Source organism: Peromyscus maniculatus, chromosome 2 (assembly GCF_049852395.1).
Source record: "Peromyscus maniculatus bairdii isolate BWxNUB_F1_BW_parent chromosome 2, HU_Pman_BW_mat_3.1, whole genome shotgun sequence".
NCBI lineage: Eukaryota > Metazoa > Chordata > Mammalia > Rodentia > Cricetidae > Peromyscus > Peromyscus maniculatus.
Window position 1 is genome coordinate 112,691,592 of NC_134853.1, and position 18,349 is coordinate 112,709,940.

Below are 18,349 nucleotides of genomic sequence, written 5' to 3' on the forward strand. Positions count from 1 at the left end.
CTTTAGGGGCCCTAAAATTTACTGATGAACTTTTGTCTATTGGTAGACTCAGGGAGAGAAAGAGACATTGACTTCAGGATGTAGATGGTGATATCAGCATGTACTAACCAATAACTCCAAACCTGTGTTCATATAGATGACTCTGGTTCAACTCAATGGGTCAGAATTGATATAAAAATGACAAACATAATTGTAGTACAGGGTGGGGTGGGACCAAAGTCCAAGGTAGCAGGGAGAGAAGAGGGTGTGGGGTGAGCACTGTTAGCATGCAGAATGTGTGTGTGTGTGTGTGTGTGTGTGTGTGTGTGTGTGTGTGTGTGTATATATATATATGTAAAATATATATAATATATTATATATATGTAAAATATATAATATATTATATATAATATATATATAATTGAACAAATTTAATTAATAAAAAGTGATCATAAGTAACTAGGGACAAATGATAAGGGAACAAAATAAAGTATCAGTACCTAGCCATGAAGAAACACAGAGCATTGAACTTTAAAAATTAAAAAAATCAAAACCATCCTTTTTAAAAAAGCCCAGTGAGAAAATACATATAAACAATTAAACTAAATAAGGTTAAAACACATGATAAAGCAGGGAGTTTACTACAGAAATAGATAGCATGTAAAAGAGCCAAACAGAAACACTAGAGTGGAAGAACAGATGACTAAATTAATACTTTCTACAGAATGCTTCATTAGGAAATCCAATTAAAAGAAGACAGACAAGGTGAGGTCAAGGATAGACTATTTAAATTACCCTCTCATCAGAGGAACAGCAAGAAACAGAAGGACCCCAGGACTTATCATACACCATTGAGTGAACCGCTATTGTTATGGAATTTTCAGAAAGAAGGAAGAAAAGGAAAAGTTACAGTAAACAGCGTTGTAATGATCATGGAGGTGCAGACATCTTGTTGACATACTTATTCTAAATTGATTGGACTTACACCCTGCAGTGAAACTTCTAGATCACATATTTTTACTTTTTGGAGGAGCCTCCATCCACAGGGATCCAAGAGAGTTCACTTTTTGGCACCTTCCTTGGTCTTGTTTGTGTGAATTCAAGTTGTTCCTGGGAATGGTTTTCCCCTTTGGACTCATTTGCTCTATCAGTTCTCTGCTGCGAAACTTCTCGCATGTAACTGCTGTTTTCTCCCCATCACTTGCCCTTTGCACTCGGTGGTTCAGCCTTCAAACTTATTTTCCTGCCATCTGCTGCAAGTGCTGCTGCCTCTCCAGTAGTCTTCCATTCCTTTCTTTGTTTCGGCATCTCGTGACATTGGGTCCGTTTTATCTCACCCCAGCTCTAAGTTCCAGCAGATGTCCACTTACTTTTCAATCACATAAAATCATCTTTGTTAGAATTTTATGAATGCATGTGGCTAGAATTTTTCGAAGGGTATTTGATACCTCAGTTTTGTTGTGTGTGCACATTGTGTACACATAAGAGCCTGCCTATTGAAGGGAAGGGAATGACCCAGGGCAGGATTTCTCAGGTTCACATTTTTCCCTTCTGAAACATTTCACTTCAAATAGAGTTTTAATTGTATTGGCTCTAAGTGAACGTAAACCAAGTTAATATTGAACCAGCAGATGGAAAAATCCTTATCATTGAACAATGAAACAACTTGAATTCTTTCCCCCTCTTTTGCCATCTGGTATCTGAGCTCATATTCGAAACATTAGCCATTCAGAAAGGAGTTGTTGTTTTTTTCTTTTCTTTCTTCCTTCCTTTTTTTTTTGTCTCCAGTAAGCAGGAGGTTTCTCTGAAGACCTGGTGCTTATCTATTTTCAGAAAAAAAAAAAGTTCTATAAATGTAAACGGAGCCCTGAACTAATATTTAACAGTCACATAAAAGCTTAAGAAAATGCAGAGTACAAAGTCAGTCTAAGGAGATGCCATTTCCAATTTATTTTCCTAATCTAATTCTGCCTTGCCTGTAAAGGTTAATCTAAATCCAGCAGAAGCAAGCCTGCCCACTGTCTGCTTGTTACAGGCCCTGCTACATTATTTGAAACACAGCAGAATGAGCACAGCCCTTATTCACAATCTAGTTGTTATTTTTTTTTCCAGTTGTAGCAGATAATATTTTTTCATGTAACCCTCAAATTATCAGCAGTCGTAGTGTCTGCAGTGGTAAAAAGATTCTCAGAAAACATCTAGAAAAGAATTTGTTGTGTTTGTTTTGAAAATAACAACACAGAACCTTTGAGCTCCACTCATTCAAATAACTAGATGCATCACCCTTTTCTAGACATCAATGTACTTGGGGAAAGAGAAACTAATAACAAAATAGTATATATATATATTTAAACATTAGTCTAAGGGAAAAATATTCAACATTCAAAACTTGAGCTCTTCAAGTCAAACACTACAATATCCAATGGCAATAGCCTTTAGATTTTTTTTCATTATTCCTATTATGACTATTCTGTAGTACTTGAGGCCAAGTCCTTAGTCCAAGTAAGGTTCTTACAGAATGATTGCTGTTGCTTAGCAATTGGCTTGCCTTTGAGTAGACTTTATAGACTGCTGTAGTTTCCATTTGAGCTATTAATAGCCTTTCTTGGTTTGTGACTGAGTGAGTTTGAGCCAGCCTTCTCCTCCATGTGGGCATATGGGAACATCTTATCTACCATTTTTTAGATTTAGAAATAATATGTTCACTAAACAGTCTTCAAGTGACAAACTTAAGAAGATTACAGATCACACTCATTAGGTAAAAATTAAGTGCCTTTTTACACAATCTTGGACCTTTACCCATCAGCTTAATCTGACTCTGATCTGCTCACTTGCTTCACAATAGGAGAGAGCCTTTGTCTTTCTGTTCTAATTGGCATTTCAGATGTTAAGGCGTTCTGAGGTTCAGAGGGTTAGTGATGTGCTAAGCTTAATCAGGCTTGGGACTGAGACCTGAGAGCTTTCTTAGAAGCTACATGGGACCTCCCAACCTCATGGTGGTCCTGGTTTCCTGCCTGTCCCTCAGCACCTTGCCTTTTCTGATAAGGGCTTGGGCGTGAGTGACTCTGGGACTATTAACCTCTGCCATGGTGTCTGTTGCACTCTGCTTTGTTGTCCGATACCGGAGTCATTTTTGTTTCTGTTTTCTTCTCTTCTTCATGAATTTTGTCTGTTTGGCTCCTACTGCTTTAGAGATTCCTCATCTCTCAGGTAGACCCTAAACCTCTGTCTTCACTGACTTCCATCTCTTTTTACTTTGCCTTCACCTGTGCATACACTGTGGTGAGATTGAGTCATCTCATGTTCACTAAACAAAACAAAATAGAAACTACAAACCATATCAAGAGTATTACTTGTCATTCAGTTCAATGTCAAGAGCTAGATTACTGTTCATATCAGCTTTGGGAGGCAGATAAAGTTCAATTTCTGTGTTACAGATGTAAAATGAAGATCCACAGCAGTTAAATGCTGATCAAGACTCAGTTCTGTCTAAGTAACCAATGTGTTCACTATGCTAGCATGGCAGAGGCCAGGGTTTAGTGATCTCGGCCTTAAGACCTCTGGAAATGAGTGCTCCTGGGAGGGTCAACTCACAAAACCCCTGTTTGCACATGGCTGAAGACATAGCTCTTATAGCATACTGGGTATTTCAGACCCATGAAGTAGGAATTGGGGCTTTGCATTGGGCGCTTTGTATGTTTCATCTTCTCTTCTGGAGAGGGATGAAGGAGATCCTTTGTGAGAGGCATGTTCTTGTAGGGAGGTCGTCATCACTGGAGAGCCAAAATCATCATCATCATCATTATTTTTAACTTCAAAACACTTATATAACAGCAGAAATAGCAGTAGGCTTCCTAGAGTAGGACCTGGGCCCTACAAGTCAGCCCCACAACTGACCTTTCCATTCAGGGTAGATCGTTTAGTCTCTCACTTCACTTATCTGTATGTGTTTGGTCTTAATTCTGAAAGGACATACTTATAGATTTAACAACAACAAAAAAATCACTATGTTACTCGTTTTAGTTTATTTTGATAAAAGACAGGATTTAATCAGACTTATATTAATGGTATATTTTTAATGTTACTATTTTGCTTTATTTTTCATTTATTGGAAGAAATGGCATGATTTTGCTCCATGGAAAAAGAATAAATAATATATAATCAAAGTATATTACATGCATATAAATGCAATTACTTAAATCTCAAAATGAAGTTATTGTGAAACCACTTCTACCCAAGCAGTAAGACCTCAGCACATGACTGTGCCTCCTCACCTCTGAACCCCACCATCTCCTCATTGCAGGGCATGTGCTGGTTTCTAGTATTGTAGGTATTTTGCCTACTAATTGAAGTTGTAATAAAGGAAGTTACATGGAATGCATTCACTGTGCCTGTCTTCCACATGCTGTGTTTGTGATATTTGCTGGCATTATGATAGATTGGTACGATCTGTTCATTTTGATGTTTATTGTTGGTTCCTCTCCAAAAACAAACCAAATTGATTTATTTAATGCTTTTATGGGTATGTGTGTGTGTGTGTGTGTGTGTGTGTGTGTGTGTGTGTTTCGTTTCTAGCAAATACAAATAATCTCTCTGTGAATGCTGTTGAGGATCTCTTTTGGTTAATGTATGTGTATATTTTAGTATTTATCTAGTTGTGATTTGTATTTATAACCCTTCTTTTTATTATATATTTCAAGTATTTTCTCTTAGCCTGTGACTTTTTCTACTAGTATATTTTTTTATGAAAATAAGTTTTGAAATTTAGTGTAGTCTAATTCATAATTTTTCTTTGGCTTATGTTTTTTGACCTTGGGAGATTTAAAAAAATTAATTTGTTTGTAGTTAGCATACAAATATTGGGTTCTTTATGTCATGCATACATACATACACTTTGTTCTTATTTGCATCCTTCATAGCCCTTTCTCCGACCAGTGATGGTTCTTTTCCTCTCCTGCAAATAGAGCTTTAAACTTTGAAATCAACTCAAAGGAGAACACATTTTTGTATAAGAAATTTTATTGTTTTTATTCGTAAATTTAAAATTATAGTCTTAAATCTCATGCAGACACTAAGAGACCACAGATGCCAACCCAGACAATTATACCCAGCAAAACTCTCAATCACCATAGGCGGAGTAAACAAAATATTCCAGGATAAAACCAGATTTAATCAATACCTGTCCACAAACCCAGCCCTACAGAAAGCACTAGAAGGGAAAATCCAACCCAAAGAAGCTAAACACATCTATGAAAAATCAAGCAATAGATAATCCCACACCAACATACACCACAGAAGGACAATACAACACAACCACAAAAAATAACAGGAATTAACAATCACTGGTCATTAATATCCATCAATATCAATGGTCTCAACTCACCTATAAAAAGACACAGGCTAGCAGAATGGATAAGAAAACAGGACCCATCCATCTGCTGCATACAAGAAACACACCTTAACTTCAAAGACAGATACTATCTCTGAGTAAAGGGCTGGGAAAAGGCTTTCCAAGCAAATGGACTTATGAAACAAGCTGGTGTAGCTATCCTAATATCTAATAAAATAGACTTCAAACTAAAATCAATCAAAAGAGATCTGGATGGACATTACATACTTATCACAGGAAAAATCCACCAAGATGAAGTCTCGATTCTAAACATTTATGCTCCAAATACAAAAGCACCCACATTCATAAAAGAAACACTACTAAAGTTTAAAACGCATATCAAACCCCACACATTAGTAGTGGGAGATTTTAACACACCACTCTCACCAAAAGACAGATCTACTAGACTGAAACTTAACAAAGAAATAAAGGACCTAACAGATGTTATAACTCAAATGGACCTAATAGATATCTACAGAATATTCCATCCTAACACAAAAGAATATACCTTCTTCTCTGCACGCCATGGAACCTTCTCAAAAATTGACCACATGCTAGGACACAAAACAAATCTCAACAGATACAAAAAAATTGGAATAACCTCCTGTATCTTATCAGACCACCATGCCTTAAAGTTAGACCTCAACAACAACAAAAATTATAGAAAACCCACAAACTCATGGAAACTGAATAATGCCCACCTGAAACATCAATGGGCCAAGGAAGAAATAAAGAAAGAAATTAAAGAGTTCCTAGAATTCAATGAAAATGAAAGTACAACATACCCAAACTTATGGGACACTATGAAAGCAGTGTTAAGAGGAAAATTCATAGCTCTAAATGCACACATAAAGAAGATGGAGCAATCCCATACCAATGAATTAACAGCACAACTGAAAGCTCTAGAACAAAAAGAAACAAACTCACCCAGGAGAAATAGACGCCAGGAAATAATCAAATTGAGGGCTGAAATCAACAAAATAGAAAACAAGAGAACAATACAAAAAAATCAATCAAACAAAGAGTTGGTTCTTTGAAAAAAATCAACAAGATAGACAAACCCCTAGCCAAATTAACCAAAAGGCAAAGAGAGAGCACCCAAATTCACAAAATCAGAAATGAAAAGGGAGACATAACAACAGACAACGAGGAAATCCAGAGAATCATCAGATCATACTTCAAAAACCTGTACTCCACAAAAATGGAAAACCAGGAAGAAATGGACAATTTTCTGGATAAATACCATATACCAAAATTAAATCAAGACCAGATAAACCATTTAAATAGACCAATAACCCCTAAAGAAATAGAAACAGTCATCAAAAGTCTCCCAACCAAAAAAAGCGCAGGACCAGATGGTTTCAGTGCAGAATTCTACCAGACTTTTAAAGAAGAACTAATACCAATACTCTTCAAAGTGTTCCACACAATAGAAACAGAAGGAACACTACCAAACTCTTTTTATGAGGCTACAATTACCCTGATACCCAAACCACACAAAGATGCAACAAAGAAAGAGAACTATAGATCAATCTCCCTCATGAACCTTGATGCAAAAATACTCAACAAAATATTGGCAAACCAAATCCAAGAATACATCAAAACAATCATCCACCACGACCAAGTAGGATTCATCCCAGGGATGCAAGGATGGTTCAACATATGAAAATCAGTCAATGTAATACACCATATAAACAAACTGAAAGAAAAAAACCACATGATCATCTCCTTAGATGCTGAAAAAGCCTTTGACAAAATCCAACACCCCTTCATGATAAAGGTCTTAGAAAGATCAGGAATACAAGGAACATTTCTAAACATAATAAAAGCAATTTATAGCAAGCCAACAGCAAACATCAAATTAAATGGAGAGAAACTTAAAGCGATACCACTAAATTCAGGAACAAGACAAGGCTGTCCACTCTCCCCATATTTATTCAATATAGTACTAGAAGTTCTAGCTAGAGCAATAAGACAACAAAAGGAGATCAAAGGGATACAAATTGGCAAGGAAGAAGTGAAACTTTCACTATTTGCAGATGATATGATAGTATACATAAGTGACCCCAAAAACTCTACCAAGGAACTCCTACAGCTGATAAACTCCTTCAGTAAAGTGGCAGGATACAAGATCAATTCAAAAAAATCAGTAGCCCTCCTATACACAAATGATAAAAGGGCTGAGAAAGAAGTCAGAGAAACATCACCCTTTACAATAGCCACAAATAATATAAAATATTTTGAGATAACACTAGCTAAACAAGTGAAGGACCTTTTTGATAAGAACTTTAAATCTCTAAAGAAAGAAATTGAAGAAGATATCAGAAAATGGAACGATCTCCCATGCTCATGGATAGGTAGGATTAAGATAGTAAAAATGGCAATCTTACCAAAAGCAATCTACAGATTCAATGCAATCCCCATCAAAATCCCAACACAATTCTTCACAGACTTGGAAAGAAAAATACTCAACTTCATATGGAAAAACAAAAGACCCAGGATAGCTAAAAGAATCCTATACGATAAAGCAACCTTTGGAGGCATCACCATCCCTGACCTCAAAATCTACTATAGAGCTATAGTAATAAAAACAGCTTGGTACTGGTATAAAAACCGACATACGGACCAATGGAATCGAATTGAAGACCCTGACATTAATCCATGCACATATGAACACCTGGTTTTTGACAAAGGAGCCAAAACTATACAGTGGAAAAAAGAAGGTATCTTCAACAAATGGTGCTGGCATAACTGGATGACAATATGTAAAAGATTACAAATAGATCCATATCTGTCACCATGCACAAAACTCAAGTCCAAGTGGATCAAAGACCTGAACATAAATCCAGTTACACTAAACTTAATAGAAAAGAAAGTAGAAAATACTCTTGAACGCATTGGCACCGGAGACCATTTCCTAAATAAAACACCAACAGCACAGACCCTGAGCACAACAATTAATAAATGGGACCTCTCGAAATTGAGAAGCTTTTGCAGGGCAAAAGACACAGTCAATAAGACAAAAAGACAGTCAACAGAATGGGAAAAGATCTTCACCAACCCCACATCTGACAGAGGATTGATCTCCACAGTATATAAAGAACTCAAGAAACTAGATATCAAAATACTGAACAGTCCAATTAAAAAATGGGCTAAAGAGCTAAACAGAGAATTCACAAAATAAGAACTACAAATGGCTGAAAGACATTTAAAGAAATGCTCAACATCCTTAATCATCAGAGAAATGCAAATCAAAACGACTCTGAGATACCACCTTACACCTGTCAGAATGGCTACGATCAAAAACACCAATGACAGCCAATGTTGGAGAGGATGTGGAGCAAAGGGAACACTCCTCCACTGTTGGTGGGAATGTAAACTTGTACAACCACTGTGGAAATCAGTATGGCGGTTTCTCAGAAAATTAGGAATCGAACTACCTCAAGACCCAGCCATCCCACTCTTGGGCATATACCCAAGGAATGCTGATTCATACCATAAAGATACATGCTCAGCTATGTTCATAGCAGCACTATTTGTAATAGCCAGAACCTGGAAACAACCTAGATGCCCATCAATGGAAGAATGGATGGAAAAAATGTGGTACATATACACAATGGAGTACTACTCAGCAGAGAAAAACAACGAAAGCATGAAATTTGCAGGCAAATGGATGGAACTAGAAAAAATCATCCTGAGTGAGGTAACCCAAACCCAGAAAGACAGTCATGGTATGTACTCACTCATAAGTGGATTCTAGATATAAAATAAAGAACAATCAGACCACAACCCATAGAACCATAGAGGCTATATACATAGCATGGAGGTCCCTAGGACGACTGTGGCTTATAATAAATTTCGGTTTTACTCAATTATTGAAAAAAATAGCCAAATAAATGGAAACACATGAACTATGAACCAAAGGCTGAGGGGCCCCCAGCTGGATCAGACCCTCTGAATAGGTGAGACAGTTGATTGGCTTGATCAGTTTGGGAGGCAACTAGGCAGTGGGACCAAATCCTGTGCTCATTGCATGAGTTAGCTGTTTGAAACCTGGAGCTTATGCAGGGACACTTGGTTCAGTCTGGGATGAAGGGACTGGACCTGCCTGGACTGAGTCTACCAGGTTGATCGCAGTCCTTGGGGGAGGATTTGCCCTGGAGGAGGTGGGAATGGGGGGTAGGCTGTGGGTAAGGGGAGGGGGTGGGATGGGGGAGAATAGGGGAACCCGTGGCTGATATGTAGAACTGAATGGTATTGTAAAATAAAATAAATAAAATAAAATAAAATAAAATTATAGTCTTTATGGAATGGATTTTTGTGTGTGGTGTGAGCTGATATTCTATCTATGACACAGTCTATACTTTCTTGATCTATGAAAAGCAAACGGTGGTGGCATAAAAAAGACACTATTCTTCATATGCTTGGGTTTTCTGCCACTGTTTTTCCACACAATTCTATACTTCAAAAATACATCTATTTTTTTTGGCAAGAGATAAGATTCATTTCTTAAGTTTCCCTTTAGCAGTTTTCTTAAGGAGATTGGAAGAACAGCATCACACAGCATACTTGAAGAGCACTGGCAGTTAAAGGTACTGATTGATTGGAAAGCACATAGACAATTCTGCCTTTCAGCCCTCCCTACCATTCTATGCTATGCCATGGCTAGAGAGTTCTGGCCCAGCATCAACCTCAATGCCCACACTTGCACTTCCTCGTCAGTGACAGCTCTTCCATTTGGTAGTGAATACTTTGATAGAAAGGGGCTTCCCTGACAGGAAGCCTGCCAGATTTTATTCAAGTTTGACAAGCATGCATAAACATAGGCTTATTTTTGATTAGATGGGAAAGAATGTCTACTGTGCTTATTGGCATCATTTACTTTGTGAAGACCTCAAACAGGCTTGTTAAAACATAATCACATATCTTATTGGCAGATGACCTATTACAGAACAGTAATCTTTTAGATTTTTATCATATTGCCACTTTTTCAAACAAACCACTATTATAAATGTAAAGTTTAGTTCATCATTGAAAAGTTTGTGTTAGAAAATGCCCAAAGGATGATTTGCAGCAAGACTTGTACATACATCTCAAAGCTGATTGTCATTTCTGCCTTGATATGACCCCCTGTTGTGGTGATTTCAATGCTATATTATGTTTTGCAGGGATGGGAATTGGAAATTGAACCCAAGACATGAAGCATGTTAGTTAAGCATTCTGCCAATGAGCTATATTTCCATCTCTCAATATTAATCTTTTTATTTATCTCTGAAGTGTGGCATACATTCATTTTTAAAACATTTCATATTATCTTACGTCAAAATTCCAAATATGTTTTTCTACTGTCTAGAATTGACTACTGAAAGGGAAGAGCTATCCATGGTTTGTACCCCTTTTTCTCTTTAGGAGAGCATTGTTTTCACATCTCTGCATTTTTCAACTTTCAAAGGGTGCACTAATAAAGATGCACTTCTCAGAATGACATGGAAAGGTCAACTAGTGTTTCTTAACTAGTTTTGAAAAACTTCTGGCTTCTATGGTGATGTGGGTATATGCGAAGATGTAATTGTTAAGGGCTCACCCTACAACTTAGTCAAAAATTGTGTGCCTTTTCTCTTGCATATGGCCTTTTAAAATGTCAGTAACTTTGTTAATTCCAAGCCAATTATTTTCATATTTTTCAAAGTATGAACTCACACTGGTCACATGTATTTCTATATTGGGATTAATAACACACATACATGCACAAATCAGTACTTTCATTTTCAAAAAAGATGCTATTTTTCTTGCTGTTTAAAATCAGTGTAGGCAAGATTGGCCAGTGTTAAAGGACAGTGGTAAAGAGAGAAATAGGACACAGATCATTGTGACTTATAGTTAACAGAATGGGTGAACCTTAAAGTTTGAGCTGTGGTCTGAAGACTTTTCACCTTTAATATTCTCACAACACTCGTTAGGACCTGGACATTTTATCCAGATCATTTTGAAACTTTCCCAGATTCTGACTTTGAAGGTCATATTCTGGTTGGAAATTCATATTAAGGTGAAGAGAAGTTCTTAGAGTTCAAGGTATAGCCAGCAGCCTGTTGTACTTCCCAGCCTTTCATTGTATCACAATGCATATAGGTGGAACAAATATTTATTATCCTCTTCTCTGCTTGTTTTCACTGTGTTGATTTATTCCTTTCCTTCATAATTTCATAGCTTTCAGATGGCATTTATCTTTGACTTTAAGTAGCTTTCTACTCTGCCAGTGAGGAAATAGATGACCTTTATTGCAACTAAGAGTAAAGGGCTTCTCATTCTTTTAGAAGAAGAATAAAAGGGCTGATGAAATGAATCACTGTCTACAGGCACTTGCCTCCAAGCATAATGACTTGAGTTCAGTTCCCAGGACCCTTATGATAGAAGGAAAGAACTGACTCCTGTAACAGGTATCCTCTAACCTACATATGCATACCATGACAAGCTTGTACATTTACACTCCCCCTACTTCCTACTAAATAAATAAATAAAGGAAATAAAAATCTTTAAAAGGTTAAATGACAGGTTTTTTTCCTTTCTGGATTCTGTGCAAATATAGTTTCCTATAGTCAATAACTGTATTAAAATCTTTGACACCATTATGTATCATATATAGATTTTTAAATGTAGATATACAAAATTGAATGTATCTGTTATTTTAATGTGCAATGCTTTAGTTGTTTTTTTTTTTTTTTTTTGGTTAGGAAATAATCAAACAGCCCACTTTCCCAGGTACACAATTTATGATATCTGCAGATTTAAGTAAATAAATGGCAATTGAATAGCAAAATGTCATTGATTACCAAGAATGATCACCAAGAGTCACATGAGTTACCATAGATGTCACTCATTCATAAATTTCTGTTCAAAATCAACATATGATTATCCAGAATTTTCCAAATGTTGTGGAATGAAAGATATATCTACTGAGCTGTTAAAATTGGAATACTTCTAGCATCCACTTATGAGTGAGTACATATCATGTTTGTCCTTCTGAATCTGGGTTACCTCACTCAGGATGATATTTTCTAGTTCCATCCATTTGCCTGCAAACCTCATGATGTCATTGTTTTTCTCTGAGTAGTTCTTTATCCATTCTTCAGTTGAAGGACATCTAGGGTGTTTCCAGGTTCTGGCTATTACAATAATGCTACTATGAACATAGTTGAGCATGTGTCCTTGTGGTATGATTGAGCATTCCTTGGGTATATGCCCAAGAGTGGTATAGCTGGGTCTTGAGGAAGATTGATTCCCAATTTTCTGTGAAACTGCCATACTGATTTCCAAAGTGACTGTATAAGTTTACATTCCCACCAACAGTGTAGTGGATACTAGATATAAAGCAAGGGATAACTAGACTGCAACCCACAGCTCCAGGGAGGCAGCTAGTAAGGAGGACCCTAGGAAGTATGCATGGATCACCCAGCAGTTGAGAAATGGATAAACTCTACATGAGCAAACTGGGGAGTGGGTGGGGGTAATGGAGGGCAAGGGATGGGGGATGAGAGCTTAGGGGAGCAGGAGGTTCGAGCTGGAACAGAAACAGAGTGGGAGAACAAGGAAAGAGATACCATGATAAATGAAGACACCATGGGAATAGGAAGAAGCAGAGTGACACCCAGCAATCCACAAGGATGACTCCACCATGGACTACTGGCAATAGTCCAGAGGGTGCCTGAGCTGGCCTACTCTGGTGATCAGTTGGCTGAATACCCTAACTGTCATCATAGAACCCTCATCCAATGACTGATGGAAGCAGATGCAGAGATCCACGGCCCGGCACCAGGAGTCCAATCGATGAGAGAGAGGAGGGATTCTATGAGCAAGGGATATTGAGACTACAATGGGAAAATGTACAGAGATGGCCAGCCAAACTAGTGGAAATGCATGAACTGTGGACCAACAGCTAAGGAGCCTTCATGGTACTGGACTAGGCCCTCTGGATAAATAAGACAGTTGTTTAGCTTGAACTGTTTAGGGGGCCCCCAGGCAGTGGGATTGCGACCTGTCCCTAGTGTATGAGATGGCTTTTTGGAATCTAGTGACTATGGTGAGACATTTTGCATAGCCTTGGTGCAGGAAGTGGGGCTTGGACCTGAATCAACTGAATGTATTAGGCTCTGCTGACTCCCCATGGGAGACCTTGCCTTGAAGGAGGTGGGAATGGGGGTGAGTTGCGGGGGAAGGCTGGGAGGTGGGAGGAGGGAAGACAGGGGATTCTGTGGTTGGTATGTAAAATGAATAGGAAATCTCTTAATAAAAAAATAGAATACTTCAATGATTAAAGCTGTGTGATGTTATTCAAACTAATTTATGTACTCGTATATAAATTTTATAAAAACATACCTCAATATAATATTGAATTTTATATGTTCCTATTTAAATACTATTCAACATATTTATTACCCATTTGTTCATCTCTCTCATCTATCTATCTATCATATCTATCTATCTATCTATCTATCTATCTATCTATCCACCTACCTACCTACCTACGATCTATCATCTATCTATCTGTCACTGATGTACATGTGGAACATTAAACAAGAAAAATGAAGGAACAATATAAAAAGATATATTTTCATATATATAAAATTATGTTAAGTGGCATTAAACATCATTAAAATGTGTCCTCAGGTAGTAAAGGGCTTATAGAACAACAAATAGTACAATATCCTATAATATACAAACAGTCTAGTGCATAAAGAAACATTTAATGACTTGAAATAAATGTATAGAAAAAAGTAGGTGATATTTTGTAATCAATTGTGAAGATCATGTTGTTCTAGTTACCTGGAAAGAATATGTAGAAATGAAATAGAATCACCGAGTTTTGCAGAGAAACAGAACCAGTAAAGTATACATATAATCTATTTAAGAAATTAGGTCATCTGGTTATTGGAGCTCAGAAGCTTCACGATTTGCTCCCTTCAAGCCTGAAATTCAGGAAAGCTGGCAGAACAGCACTAAGGACCAGAGTACCTGTGGACAGAAAAATGCCAGGGAGAGGACAGACAGACTCAGCTAGCACCACCAAAGATCGATCATTACTCTACATTTTAATTCTATTGAGGCCCTTAGAAGATCATACGATGCCCACCCACACTACGAATGGCCATCAGCTTTACTGAGTCATGGATTCAAATCTTGTCTAGAATCATCTTTATGTAGATAGTCAGAAATAATAGTTCATCTAGGAACCTGGGAAAAGTAGGCTAAAAATTGATCATGATAGTAGAATAACACTGATGGGATGAACTTTGAAGTTTGCCAAATCCCATGTTGGTGAAATAGGGAATGACCAAAAAGGCATTTATTAGAAAGTAGTAACTTGCAGAAAGAGAAAATACCATTTATGTTAAGGTCTTACATTAGATACTATTTTTGTGTCCTTGTTTATTAGATAGACATTGTTAGTTGTGAAATATTTGTCTTAATAAATGCTGTAAGGTGAAGATATTGAGAAGATTTGTGTTTTGAGAGAGAGAGAGAGAGAATATTTTCCCTGATGAGTTGTTCATGAAAATACTTTCCAGCATAACTTATGAGCATGGGGGGTTGGTTTAACTCCAGGACTCAATCAGTAGCATTTCTTATTAGATGGATCTCTCATGGCTTCTGATTACTGTTCTTGGATGTGAACTTTGTTACTCCAATAAATATTTATGAAGTGTTTACTAAATGACACAATAGTGAGAGGTGCCATTGCTTTAACAGAAATCATGACTGTCCTTGTCTCTTGAAAAGAGAGAATGTGGAAAATTAGGGGAACATATTTTGGTAAATCTAAAGAATCCAATGGAAGCAATAGGTAAGTAAGATTTACGTAAACTCTAAGATGTGTTCAGTTCAATGTAAATACACAAAAAATTGAGACAACTCCTGAGAGAAACATAACATTTCTAGAAATTTTAAACAACAGAAAGTCATGGATTCATTTGCATTTCAGAAATGACACTTCACCTACAATGTAGAGATTGGAATAGAATGAAGTTTGAAGCTGGGAGATTATTGGAGTCTGTTTAACTAAATTAGCACTCTACACAAAAGACTACAATACTGTGATGCAAAACGATACACAAGGCTTCAGAAGAGACCTCGAGGCTCATGAATTTTATTTAAATTCACCTGCAGATCCAGAGAAAAAGTTTTGGTGCTCCTAACAATATTGGTGCAATGGAGATTAACAAAAATGAGTGAATGAAATCTGAGACGCTTGGAGAAGGGATTATAAAATGAAAGAAGAGAATTATCAAGGGTGGCCTTAGATTTCTGCCTTGAGAAATCATTTGAGTGGACGGAGGGTTGGTGCATGCAGATGAGAACCACGGGAGAAGTAAACAGTGATGGCACTTGGTAAGTGAAGTTTTGCATGAACACCAGGGTGAAGTGGTTATGAAATACTCATGTGTGAAGCTCAGGAAAGTTGTGAAATCATTCTACTTCTGTTTTAGCTCAATAGCACTGGCTGCTTTGCTCAGGATCCTGAGGATAAGCCCTATGATGTAGGGTCCAAAGTAGTTGTGGATATAAACCTTCTTAATAAGCAGATAAGTGAGCTTTTCATTGTAACCCTGATTGGGGGGGTCTGAAATCTAATACTGGGGTATGTATGACTGCTGCTTTTTCTTACCCCTAAATTCAGTCTCTTCAGGTTGCTTTTTTCCTGGTCCTGAGTATATTAATGCTGGGACATGTGTTACAGGTTACTTAGCAGCTCTCTGTCCTCTGAAGAGGGTGAACTTTTGGTTGTGTATGTAGAATTTCTCTAATGTAGGTCAGTGTCTGTGTTCTCTTTGATTGTTAATCCACAGTCTTGAAGTGATTATGCAATCCACCAAGGACCTGCTAAATATAGTGTTTTAAAATTCAACAGCAAATTTCCTCCCTCACTGTCCTTTAATTTGAAAACAGCTGAACAAATTTTCTTATATTTTTCATACAAATAAAGATAAGACTTCCAAAGAATGTAAAAATTTTCCTGCCAGAAAAGTTTTAGACAGTTATGAAATGACTTAAAACAGGAGGTAATAAAAGAGACTGTTTTTTAACATAAAATACAGCATTTTCTACTCTGAACACTGTAATTACTGTTTACAGCGAGATTATAGGGAAATCTGTGGGTGTCGTAGAATTCAGTTTCAGAATTATGGAAACTCTGTTTGCATAATTAAAGGGGTAGTTAGTAAATTTCCTCCCATTTTTTAACCTATTTAAGCAGGCCATATATGTACCAATATTTCTTTTCTAACTATGGTAAAAGAGACAACCAACTTTAAATCTTCTATTGCTGAGTAATAGCCATAATAACTGTGGATAATGTTGGGTTCATAATTAGTGAATTTGCTGAGGTATTTCTAGCAATACATTAAATATGGCATAGATACAAATTTCTGCTTCATTAAATGACTTTATAGACTATATTTCGCTGCTTTTGCGTGTGTGATTTTCCTCCTGTTTGATAGCAGGGTTACTTTCCAGCTTCCTAATGAGAATACCTTCTTTATTGGAACCTTTTCTGAAGTTTTATTGAAGCGCTCAGTGACCTATTTCTAATGATTTTAGAGCTCTGAAATGTTCTCTCCCTTATTTAAGGAGCTTTAACTTATGTTTGATTACTGGCTTTGGAAGTAGACTCACTATCTAATTTTAGGAAGGAAACCTTTTCTTGCAGGAGAAACAAATTCAAAAATAACCTTGCACATCACAGGATGCCCATGAATTATGGAAATAGCTTGCTTCCCCGTGATGTTTATTAGGTAAAAAGAAGGCAAACCAAGAGATGTTTCCTCCTTCACTGTTCTCCATTGCACTTCTTCAGGAAATCTTCCTTCATGCATTCTCTTTAATGAAATGATAAATATATGTTCACTATTCTAATGAAATCTGAGGTGCTATGATTTCATAGTCCTGAGGAAACAGGATAAGGTTATGACATTGGATGTCTGTAGAATGTGTGGGAGATTTCTAGACATCCATATGTCAAGCATCTCCTAGTCAAGCGGGGTGAGTATTAAGTATTAGATTTTTGAGCAACTGTAAATCAACCACCAAGAAATACTATGATGTGAGATAATGATCCTCTCAGAAGCCATAGGTGGCCAACAAAAGAAACAATCAAACAAACAAACAACACTCCCGTTCCAGGTGTGGGATACCTCCATCAAGGAGAAATTACGTTTCCATTGACCAGGGAGTTTCTTCCCTGGTGATAAGCTTACCCAGCCATAAATCTCGTGAGCTACAGTAATGACAAATAATGACCAGAATGGCAAGATGTGACCATGGGTATAACAGTGGGACAGATATTACTGAGGTAATCAACAACTTTATGATTGCATTAAGGCTGGTGCCTGGTGCTGTAAATCTGGACCAAACTTCAAAGTTGGGGAGCTCATAGGTCCTGGGGATAAACCTACTATTATTCTGCTAAACGATTATATTATCAAACTACTTTCTAAATCTACACTTCTATACCCATAGATTAATGCAAATATCAGAGCTTGTCAAAGACATTTCTTTATGTAGTGGGTTGTGGTTAATTTAGAAACTCAAAATTGGTCCAACCACAGAGAACAGTGTCTGTGGAGAGCTCAGTTTAAGTGGGACAGCCATATCATATCCCTTAGAGCTCAGGGACTATTATGGAAGAGGAAGTGGAAAGACTGTAAAATACAGAGTCTGGGAAGAACTGGACTAAAATGGTGACTTGTGGATAAGCTAGGATGGCCACATTCATGAGTTCACAGCAGCTGTGGTTGTCTGCACAAGATCAATCAGTCAACATTTCAAAATGGAACAGGGAGACTACCTCTGGATGATTTTTGCTGGCTTCTGGGAGAGGGAGGATCAGTTCTCCTTAAGGATTTGGCCCCTGATAGGTTTACTATGCTTAGTTGATAGCCCCACATCAACAAGTGTGAATAGTACAAAGTGAACTCAGGGTGTTCTTAA

At 37.2% G+C, this 18,349-nt stretch overlaps 1 pseudogene; it reads left to right on the forward strand.

The window, feature by feature from the left end:
- Nucleotides 1-18,349, forward strand: part of LOC102916159 (60 kDa heat shock protein, mitochondrial-like) — a 59,403-nt pseudogene that overhangs the window by 28,540 nt on the left and 12,514 nt on the right.